We start from the raw sequence: 11,007 nt of genomic DNA on the forward strand, positions 1-11,007 counted from the left end.
GAATTTTTTGGTCGTTTCCAGTTTTGGTAAGTTTGTGGAAGTTTAACTTTGGGTCAATTTGTCTCTCATTCTGGTGTCGATTTTTCTAATAAGTTTTTCCGGTCATTTCATCTCTCTTAGGTTTTATTTTGGCTCTGCCCCACAGACATTTTGGTCCGGTTTCTTATATATTATCTCTTGGTAAGTTCATTTGTTAAACTGTTTAGGAAATGTTCTTGTTTATCTGTACGCAACGTTGTTTGGCCTTCCACATGTTACGTTGTTTTTAGCAAATTAGAACTCTGTGTTTTTTTTACATTATTTATGCGGCGTTATTGTGCCATGTATTTGCGAACTAATTAGCGCATTTTTACTACTTCCTATTGTGCCTTGTATTTGCGAACTAATTAGCGCATTTTTTCTACTTCCTATTGTGCCTTGTATTTGCGAACTAATTAGCGCATTTTTACTACTTCCTATTGTGCCTTGTATTTGCGAACTAATTAGCGCATTTTTACTACTTCCTATTGTGCCTTGTATTTGCGAACTAATTAGCGCATTTTTACTACTTCCTATTGTGCCTTGTATTTGCGAACTAATTAGCGCATTTTTACTACTTCCTATTGTGCCTTGTATTTGCGAAATAATTAGCGCATTTTTACTACTTCCTATTGTGCCTTGTATTTGCGAAATAATTAGCGCTTTGTGAAATGTGTATTCATCCCTTAAAAATGTTTTTTTTTTGGTGGAGCATTGGTTGCTTACATTTGGCCTCAATTTGACGTAGTGTGCGCAACGTCGTTTTGCTCTTTGCCCAAATGTGTGTGTGTCCCCTTTTATGTTTTGTCTTGCTTTAATTTGTGATAATGACATGGCCAGCATAAAATGATGTATATTTTTGATGTTATTATTTGCAGTTACAACATATCATGACAATACCCCGGCATGTAAGCATCAATGGATGGTATTTTCAAGCAAAGTTACATGTATTTTTAATGGGTGGGGTAAAAAGGCTGACATTCCAATGTTGTCATTTCAGGTTGATATGGGTCGGATTGTTCTGGCCCTGCTCCCGGAAGCTGACCAACCTCAATCTCGTCCCAGGCATAGGCATCGTAGGCATGCAAGGCCTCAGATATTTCGAACACGTGTCACCCTTTTTGGAATGCCAGATGATGAGGTTTTAAGACGATACCGTCTTCCTCCAAAAATCATCATAGACACTCTCTCATTAATAGAGAGTGATCTTGAGCGGCAAATTGACAGTCCTACAGCAATTCCACCACTTACGCAATTTATGGCGGTGTTACATTTCTGTGCCTCAGGATCGTTCCAAACAACGGTGGGAATAGTGGCGGGCATCTCACAATCCTCCTTTTCCCGGATCCTGAGGGCAGTGATGGAGGAACTTTTCAAGCACCTCCATCATTTTATTCAAATGCCTTTGGATATGGGTGCCCTTAGTGTGGCCAAGGCCAATTTTTACCAAATAGCTGGCTTCCCACACATCATAGGGGTTGTGGATGGTACTCACATACCACTTCAGCCTCCAGCACGGCTGGAGGCAATATTTAGAAACCGTAAACACTATCACTCCCTCAATGTAATGGTGGTATGTGATGCCTGCCTCCAGATCCTGTCCCTGAATGCAAAATTACCAGGAAGTGCACATGACTCCTTCGTCATCCGGCAATCAGGGATATGGCACAAATTAAACAACCTACAAGCTGGTGATGCGTGGCTTCTGGGTAAGTGGAGACCTTTAGTACATAACAATGTTAAGCTTCATACAGAGTGAGCCTGATGTTGACTTTTCGTTTTCACAGGAGACAGTGGCTACCCTTGCATGCCCTGGCTGCTCACTCCTTATTTGGCTCCCACACCAGGGCCACAAAGTGAGTATAATTCCGCACTTACAGCCACCAGGCAAGTGGTGGAGCACTGTATCGGCCTTTTAAAAGGCCGATTCAGATGCCTCCACCGCTCTGGTGGCGAACTCATGTATTTGCCGGATATGGTTTCGAAAATTGTGGTCCTGTGTGGGATATTTCACAACATCGCCATAAGGAGTGGGGTCCCAATACAGCCAGAGGATGCCTTACCTGAGGATGGCCCCCCCGAGGTTGGTCGGAGGTCAGTATGTGGGGGGGCCATACGCGATGATGTGGTGGCCAGATTTTTTAGGTAATTATTTGTAAAAAAACAGTGTTGATACCTAATGTGGTTGGGTTTGTTTGAGAACATCTAATTTTTGGCAAATTTTTTGCTCCATCTTCTGTTTTTTTACATAATCATTGGCACTCCAACGATGACTACTTCCTGCTACCCTTACAAAACCTGTATGTGGATATTTTGGGGATATATTCTGGAACCCTTATTGCAACGCCATATATGTGGAATCATGTTGGCATGGTCCTTCGTTAACCAGTTCTTGATTTTTTGGATGTGATGTGGTTTTTTTGTTATGTGTTGTATTTGAAATTATCACTGTGTGTTTTGTTTATGAATGACCACTTTGATTTTTCAGTTATATTGATAATAAATGTTTTGAGAGTGAAATGTTGTCCCTTTTTGGGAACGTTACCACCAAGTGTAACCAGGTTCACACACGTCACATTTGACTAAGGGGTAATCCAGTACTGACGCCATTTGAGAAAATATGTTTTCTTTATTCAGGGTCCAAACCAACACCAAAAGGAAGCCTGTACAATCCTTTTGCTTCGTAATATTGCCCTAAGCTGCTTGCACACCAATTAGGAACCTGTAAAATGTAGAAATATCTAATTGTGACTACACCAAAAAAGGGTAATCAGATTGGTACTGTTAGGTGTTTCTTGTGGCTGTTGGACATAAAAATACAACACACACTCTTATTGTCCAAAATTTGAAATCATTGCAGGAACACTCTACTTATGTCAGGGTAAACAATATGTGGTTTTGAAAAAACGAATGAGCCAGAACGTAACTTCAAACAAAACAATTTATTTACAGAATGGGCCAAAAATAAAAAACTACTCCCTACGGAGGACCGACATACGGTCAAGGATCACCAGCACCCCGATGATATTGGAGTGCATCTGGGCCACACAGGCGGATAAATTGGCCCGAAGCCTCTGTTCCTCTGTGGGTGAGAAAAGTGTGGGGATTAATACAACAATAGTGAAACCACATTACAAAATATTTTTCTAAAAAACTCCACAAAAATCAATTTTCAAAAACTCGATTAAAACTCATAAAACTAAAATGGTGTAGGGCAAAAATACAAGGCCTATGTCCAAATTCCGACAGGTGTGCTATGTGTATGTTGAAAACAGCAGTAACAGGTTACGGCAATCGCCCAAAACCCAAAAATTTTTGAAAAAAAAAACACAAAACAAAACCATGATTACATACAGTTTGTGACGATAAATAAACACAAAAAAAAACATACCGGAAGACCCAACGCCAGCTACAGAAGGCCCTCCATCGTCCTCCTCGGAGGTGGGTCCATTCCCCAAAGATCGGGGCGGGGTAATGACCGACTCCGGGGAGGGGGTCATTCTAAGAGGGGTGGTTGGAGGAGAGGGGGAATTGGGACGGAGGGGAAGGAGGCCAGAAAAATCTGGCAGAGGGTGTAGGAAGGCTGGGGAGGAGTGGGGAATAGGGGAAGGAGTGGAGTTGGAGTGTTGGCTGGGGGTTGGGGAGAGTGGCCGGGATCGTCGTCGGGCCGGACGCTGACGGCGTAGTCTTCGCTGGGCCCCTTAAAGATGGGAAACAACTTGGGGTTAGTTCCCACAAAAAACCGCGCACAAAAACAATTTCAAATGCACCCCCAAAAACCAAAAAAAATAAAATATGAGGAGAATGAATACATATGAAATACAGGGAAAACATGGCCATGCAGATATGAGGAGAATGAATACATATGAATTACAGGGAAAACATGGCCATGCAGATATGAGGAGAATTAATAAATATGAAATACAGGGCAAACATGGCCATGCAGATATGAGGAAAATGAATACATATGAATTACAGGGAAAACATGGCCATGCAGATATGAGGAGAATTAATAAATATGAAATACAGGGAAAACATGGCCATGCAGATATGAGGAAAATGAATACATATGAATTACAGGGAAAACATGGCCATGCAGATATGAGGAGAATTAATAAATATGAAATACAGGGAAAACATGGCCATGCAGATATGAGGAAAATGAATACATATGAATTACAGGGAAAACATGGCCATGCATATAAGAGGAGAATTAATAAATATGAAATACAGGGAAAACATGGCCATGCAGATATGAGGAAAATTAATACATATGAATTACAGGGAAAACATGGCCATGCAGATATGAGGAGAATGAATAAATATGAAATACAGGGAAAACATGGCCATGCAGTTAGGGCCACAAAGACAAACATGAAAACCACAATCCATAAAACTTACTTTCTGCGATCTGCATGCGAAAGCATGCCAGCAAGTGGGCCGTCCGCCGTTGCAGGTCCGACCACCTGCTCTCCAGCTGCCCGATATGGCGGCGTGAGCCGAAGGAGCGCAGGCGGGCCCGAACCTCCGCATATGCGGATCGCTTCTCGCGGTTGGTGATGGGTGGAGGCTGGCTGGTGATCCGCCTATCCATCACCTCCGTAAGCACCAGCAGCTCGCGCCTGGTGAATGCGGAGGCTCTCATGATGGCAATGGAGTTTTTCCTAAAAATCATTTTTGATAAAGTGCTCCCAAATTTTATGATTGGCTAATGTATTTAGGAAATTAACAGGAGCAATTCTATTGGTTAGTGTATGAGTCATGTGTTCGACAGGGCCAGAAATCTGTGGAGGCTTATGATAGGCTTGATGCAGTGACATGCGTAAGCAAATTTACATAAAGAAATGAACTCCAGGAAATATGCGGGTATAAAAACAAATAGAACAATTATTTAATAGGGGCTAACATGTATTTTGACAATTAGAAGCGAATGTTGAAGCCGTACGTATTCTGCGGGTAAACACAAACACGGACATAAATAAAGTTTATTGCATTGTGTTAAAAAAAAATAAAAAGAATTAAGCTAATTGATATATTGATTGGCATGTTACGATTGAGGGAGGTAGGCAGAATAAACGAGCAGTTAATCGAAATGTGACAGTCCAACTTCCGGGTAGTACTAGTGCGTGCGTTCCCTTCAAACCACTTCGGGGATGTACGCTCGCTATTTGGCACGCTCGTTAGTTAGAGGAGGGGTCGCCTGAGTTTGGGGAGGATGTTTTGATGCGAACGAAAATACGAGCGTGTGCCTGAATTTAAATATTTTTTTACTTTCGCCCAAAGTACGAACGGCCACTTGCGTCCGGGTCTGAATGAGGGCCTTTTAGCAGGTGCGAAAAGTCTTTGAAAAAAACGGGGATAAGTTTTCACCATAAAATAGCTGGCGGAAAAAAAAATGCAGAATTGGGGTTTTGGGGTGCAGAGTTTAATAAAGTACCCTGCAGCCCTTGGAATGTCCCCTAAAAGGTATCTATGTCATTAAATATTTAAAAAATAGCATAGGACACCCCAAAAAAAGTGGTTTAGTTTTGGAGGCAGAAAAAAAATGTTGGGGTACAAACTTAAAAACTAGCGAAATAGCCAAGTATGCGGCAGGTGTTTTCTAGAATGCGGTTGGTTGCGGCAGGTGGATTTTTGAAGAATTTTAAAAGTTCACTTTAGGGGCTTCAAAATATGCTTGCACCCATTTTCATGTACCCCAAATTTGATGGGACTAGTTGTTTTCCCCAAAAATTTTTTACTAAATGCTATTCTTCACCACCTTTACAAAGACGCATAAAAGCACCTGCCGACACCATTTAAAATCCCTAAATACCTTTAGGACAATTTGGGGGTACCCATAGTGATCCCCCATGTCATACCATCTTTTGGGAGGTGACAGGCTGATTTCCCCAAAAGTGACATAACTTTTCGATACTTACCTTTCCGCCGGGTCCCATTTTCTACGATTCCTAATTCAATACGGGGATACGCGGGCACACGCCCGATACTTTATCCCCAGGAAAAACGGCGATGATGGCGAAAAGTTCTACCTTGGACTTTTCACCTCTAATTGAATATGGCCCTGAGTATTGTAATACGGTGAACCTGCACCTGCATTTGAGGAATAGGAGAAAAAAATCTGCTAATCCCAATTTAGCTACTAGAAACTAAGGGCCTCATTCAGACCCACTCGCGAGCGGCTGTCCGCTCGCAAGTGGGTCGATGGTGTGCACTGTGCATGCGCACGACAGAGGGAGCTCCGTCATGCGCATGCGCGAGACGCGACGAGCCAAGGACTTTCCTTTGCTCGTTGTGTCTGATCAAAGGGGGCGTGCTGTCGATGTTGATAGTGATGTCAGTGGGAGTGATTTTGGCTCTGATAGAGCCAAAATCACTCCTGGCCTTGCGGTTGAGAAACTCAACCGCAGGCTTCTGGTCGCACTGGCGATGGTCGCGATGGTCAAGACCATCGCGACCATCATCCTGCACGCTCATATAGGCTGTGGGGGGTGACCCACAGCTATACGAGCGTCCAGGAGGACGCTCCATATTTATGGAGGTGGGCCCTGATTCAGAGCGAGCGCTCTGGTCAGAGCGTCCGGCTCTGAATCAGGGCCTAAAATTGAAGCTGCACTTACAGGATAAAAAAAAGCCAGGAATATGTACACATCGAGGAAACATTCAAAGCTTTTAATATTAATAAAAAGGAAAAGGAAAAAAAAAAGATCTCCGCAATTGGGGTGGAGTACAGTCAACCAGGGAAGAGGAATGGGAAGAACAATAATTTATAAGAAAACGGATACAAATTAGCACTAGTTCTAGAATGTAGGTAACTGGTGCCCTACCTGTCTAGTTTTAATCACATGCATAGTGCCTGGAAAATAATGACGGCATTGGCCTAATCCCTGAATTGAATTTACAGCCCAGAGGTCTATTGCCCGACTAACAAAGGCACCAATACACTGGTCTAATAGTGTGTTAATCTGAAGCCACATTGGGGCCTTAACTACTCTGGCTAACCTCAATAGATACTGAGGTGTACCTACCCCTTGTGCCGGCCTTTCCAGAATGGACATCGCTACTCCACAGCTGGACCTTGTCACCTTTTGCAACAGTCTTCCACTGGCCACAGGGCTTAGGTGTCTGCTTCCCTCTTGATCATCTGCTGTGGACTTGTCTGTGGACTTGTCTGTGGATCATCTGCAGTGTCTTCTGTCTTCTCTTTCTCACCTTGGATCTTCCTTGTGGTGGCTCATCTTTCTTCTTCTCTTTGGGAGGTCTTCTTCCATCCCTCTCTGCCAACGAACATCTGCACCAATGTGGCTGTTTTGGAAGCGGCAAGCTGGTGCATGAGGAGTTACAGAAGATGCATGTTGGGCTCTTGCCTTTGCACTGGACACTATAGTACGTACATATTAGAGTAGTTGCAAGAACAGTACTAGCAAAAAATGGGCATGGTCTGACTGACAACAGGAGAATGTACAATGATATATCCCAACAATATCATTCAAAATAAAATAAAAATACATTTGGTTAATTAAATATTTTTTTTTTTTTTTTGGGGTGGTCCTGCGCTGTCCGGCACCCACCACCCATGGCACCTTGTATTTCTGTAACTGTTTGAAAATATCTGGTGCTGGACTGCACACATTGAGGGAGATTAATCAACCCGTCTAAAGAGGACAAGTGGAGGTGTTGCCCAAAGCAACCAATCAGATTGTAGCTGTGATTCTAGTACATTCGATAAAATGATAGCTAGGGGTATATTTACTAAGGTGCGGGTTTTCAGAAGCGGAGATGTTGCCCATAGCAACCAATCAGAATCTAGCTATTATATTCTAGAAGGTGCTAGATAAATGTTAAGTAGAATCTGATTGGTTGCTATGAGCAACATCTCCACTTCTAAAAACCTGCACTTTAGTACATATACCCCCTAGTCTAATTGTTTGCTATTGGTAACACCTCCGCTTGTCCTCCAGATAGGATGAAACTACTGGATTTTTATATTAAAGCTTTAAATTTGGGGGCTACTGTAAATAGTAAGGGTTAAACACCACGGTACAACCCGGAAAGTTTGCAACTTGCTATGAAAAGGCAATAATGAAGTACAAATAGGATTAAAAAATTGGATATTTCACTTGCTATTTATTAACTTTTATATATATCACACCAGCACATTATGTTGTTCTTTACAATTCGGAACAAACAGTAATAGAACAAGACTAGGCAATAACAGACAGACATAGAGGTAAAAGGAAGAAAAAATATGGTGCGCTAACTGTTCAAATACTGTCTAATGTAAACACCTGCAGCTGACACCAGAGGGATTCCTGCAATCAACCCTCACACCAATTAAGGCGAATGAACCAATTTGCATTAGTAACTGAATAAAGATAATGTATCCAAATAGTCCCAATGTCCAGCTTATGCCATTAAGGCAAATCGATATAATGGAATTGCATTAGTGACTGAATTGGAATAATGTGTTCAAAAAGTTCCCAACAACACACTAAATGTGAATGGAGGCAATCTGAATGGATGAGCTAATCAGTCTGATCATCTAAGATCAATTGTGAAAGGAATGAGCTGATATATTGACAATCCACAAAAAGTTCCAATATCACATTAAGATTGATAGTCGCCATACGTTGATGTTGAAATATGCCCCTCAGCAGGAATGTGAAGAGGAAGGATAAGAAACTTGTCCAGTAACACGGAGGCTCTCTAATCCCAAATCTGTAGAGACCAACTTTACACGTCCTTCCCCGTCGTGGGTTCCCAAGGAATAATTGCACCAGCAGTGTTGTGAAGCTGGGTCGCTCCGCTCCAGTGGCTCCTGGCCACACTAAGGGTAGAAGATGCAATGGTCGGTATGTGGAGCGCTCTCCGCAGCATGCGGGCTACAGGGAGAGAAGACGGGCACTGGACTGGCTGCACGCGTCAGACCTGGGAGTGCAGAGGCACAGCCAGACCAGTGCCCGTCTTCTCTTATCCATCATTTGCCTTTTGAAAAAAACCCTGTATAGGGGAGAAACGCATCAAGGATCCAGTGAACTGCCGTCATTTCCACACACCTGCTGAACAACTTGCACTACTGTGCCCAGTCCCGGACTTTTGTCCACATGGCTCCTAGCGGCCGGTTGCCTCCTCTATCACGAGTGGCTGCGCCTCTGCACTCCCAGGTCAGACGCGTGCAGCCAGACCAGACTATTTGGATACATTATCTTTATTCAGTTACTAATGCAAATTGGTTCATTCATTGGCCTTGCTATGGGCATTAAAATCGGAGGGTCCGTCCCCAAGTCACGGATCCGCCAATCTCCGGTAATGTTCTCCCCATTGCCCACTTCACTAGGAAGTGGGCAGAATGTGGGTGAAGTGCCTACCCTTCCGGGGGTGCGGGGGGTTATCCAAAAAATCGGGAGCCTCCCGCGACTTCCGGGAGGGTAGGCATGTATGAGTTGGTAACTTCTGTTGACTGGTGGCACACAAGTTCTTTTTATTTATTTAAGAGTGCATTTTAAAGGATGCAGAAACAAAAGGTGGGAACCTTATAGGATACTAGACCACCTACCACATCATGTGCATGGTAGTTTTCAGAAGATGACATAAAAGCACAATATGTTTAAGGTCCTATCAGGCAGTAATGGGCAGGCCTGAAGGAATATGCACATGTATGACTCGGCTATCCAGTTCACACATTTGCAGCTAACTGAAAGCCCAGACTTGGGGTTTCAATTCCCATTAATGGACCCTAAAACCCCAAATGTTAAAAACAGTGCCCTTGGTGTGAACTCACCAATCTATATATTACAATCAACTGCTGATAAAAATGACAGTTGGCATGAACTGTGAACCCTCCCACCAATGACAGAGATACACAGGAGAGACCAGAGAGGGGGCGGTGATAGAGAGAGGCAATGGCGGGAAGGACTGGAGGTGGGGCATAAAGTTTTGGGGTCGAGAAGAGAGAGAAAAAAAGGGAGCGAGAAATAGGTGAGGAGAAAATGTTGGGGGAAAAGAAAGAGAGTGTGGGGGTGAAGTGATGAAGAGAAAGACAGAGGGGGTGGGTGAAGACAGAGAGAAAGAATAGACAGATGAATGAATGAATGAATGAATGAATGAATGAATGAATGAATGAATGAATGAATACAATTTAGGCAAAGGTGATCTATATAGTGGCATCACCACATCCAGCTACTAATTCCACCATGTATATCATCCCTGCATCTGACTGGCTTTTCCTATTGCATTGTTACATTGTCTTTATTTAAGTCACCTAGGTCCCATTATAAGTAACAAGCCCCTAAACCGCATCTTAGATGATCTCTTCTCATGGTAACTTGTGACACCAGATATAATATTAAAGTGCAGTGATACTAGTGTCCATTAATGCTGCATATATGTCTAGAGTTAACAGAAAGATCAGATTTAAATGAACAGCTGCCAACATTGTCCTGGATGTAATTAGGGCAGCTTTAAAATGAGACTGCTTAGTGCGGGCATGGGCAATTAAAGAGGCAGGGTATCGCCCCATCGGGTGTATTGCCAGCCTTTCAAAGACAAGTGTCTTCAACCCTCCTCCCTTCCCCTAAAAGCACCCTTGAATTGCTGGGCGCACTGGAGATGACGAACTCACTATGGTGAGCGGGATTCACATATAAAACCATAATGCCAGTATTTATTAGTGTATAAATGTGCAGGTTTACTATAAGACTTTATTCTTTTTCCAAGCCGCACATTTTTCTCATCCCGAAGAATGGCACTGACAGTATTTATTGTAAGTAGTTCTTGTTTATCCTTTTTAATGAATGCTATTCAAAACAGTATCACATTTATTAAACTTCACACATCTTCCCAGTGCTTAATAATAAATTGGGTGTCGTTTTATTGCACTTTTATTAAAACCCATCTGAGCAGTTGAAAAAAAAACCCAGAAGACAGAATACTCTGCTTCCAGTATTAGCAGCGGATACATTATTGATAGCAGGGCCCACAGTGGGCTGT

Source organism: Taudactylus pleione, unplaced genomic scaffold, assembly GCF_031769625.1.
Source record: "Taudactylus pleione unplaced genomic scaffold, aTauple2 ptg000165l, whole genome shotgun sequence".
NCBI classification, from domain to species: Eukaryota; Metazoa; Chordata; class Amphibia; order Anura; family Myobatrachidae; genus Taudactylus; species Taudactylus pleione.